General features: G+C 61.2%; 1 long non-coding RNA gene across 1 annotated transcript in view; it reads right to left on the bottom strand.

Moving 5' to 3' along the window:
* Positions 1–365, bottom strand: part of LOC104981026 — an 11,389-nt gene extending 11,024 nt beyond the window's left edge. Inside the window, exon 1 of the long non-coding RNA XR_824327.1 lies at positions 68–365. This is a non-coding gene — a long non-coding RNA (uncharacterized LOC104981026). The remainder of the gene's footprint in view (positions 1–67) is intronic.
* Positions 366–769: the final 404 nt, after the last annotated feature.

The raw sequence follows: 769 nt of genomic DNA, 5'->3' as shown, positions 1-769 counted from the left end.
GCAGAGAAGGTCAACCTCAGATGTGTCCCCGAGTTCCAGCCCCGGGCGCTGCAGGGTCCCGGCTCACCTTGGCCCAGCTGGGAGAGAAGCAGGCCTAGGGCCAGCAGCAGCAGGTGGAGGACCCTCATGGTGGCCGCCGGCGGCCGGAGGCCCGGGGAGGGAGGCTCAGGGGAGGCCGGGCTCCAGAGGCTCCAGAGGCAGCAGGGTCACCGCCTTTATAGGGCTGGAGGATTGCACAACCGCACACACCGACGTGAAGGGCGGCGTCCAAGGCCAGGGACAGATTCAAATAAATAACCCTTCACGTCAAGCCCTGAGTCGTCGGGGAGTCACGTGGACACGCGTCTCCATTTGGCTGCAGCTGAATCCTGCGCTGGGCTTGCAGGCCTGGAGGCGGCGCCTGCTCTGCTCTGGGTCCCCGCGGAGCCGCTCAGATGGAGTTCCTGGGACGGGAGTGCACGCTGCAAACCCCTCCCGCCAGAGGCTCAGGGAGCCGGAGAGGTGGCCCCGGGGGCACTGAGTGAGATGGCCGCCTGGCTGGCAGCCCGCGTCAGGCCTTTAGCTGAGCTGTGCTTTCCATGCGGTGCCCCGGACTTCACCCTCGTCCCTCACAAAAGCCGGGCTGTTGCCTTTCCTCCAACCTTTAGGGATTGAATTTTCTTCCTGCCCAAGGTTGACTAATACTAGTCTTTCTAGTTTCTGGCTGGTGTTGCTTTTTTTAATCAAAATATCTCTCAAATCTTTTATAATCTATGAGCTCCTTCTGTCA

This window comes from Bison bison, unplaced genomic scaffold, assembly GCF_000754665.1.
Source record: "Bison bison bison isolate TAMUID 2011002044 unplaced genomic scaffold, Bison_UMD1.0 scf7180017864514, whole genome shotgun sequence".
Taxonomy (NCBI): domain Eukaryota; kingdom Metazoa; phylum Chordata; class Mammalia; order Artiodactyla; family Bovidae; genus Bison; species Bison bison.
The sequence above is the reverse complement of the archived record's forward strand: the minus strand, read 5'-3'. Positions and strand labels throughout refer to the sequence as shown.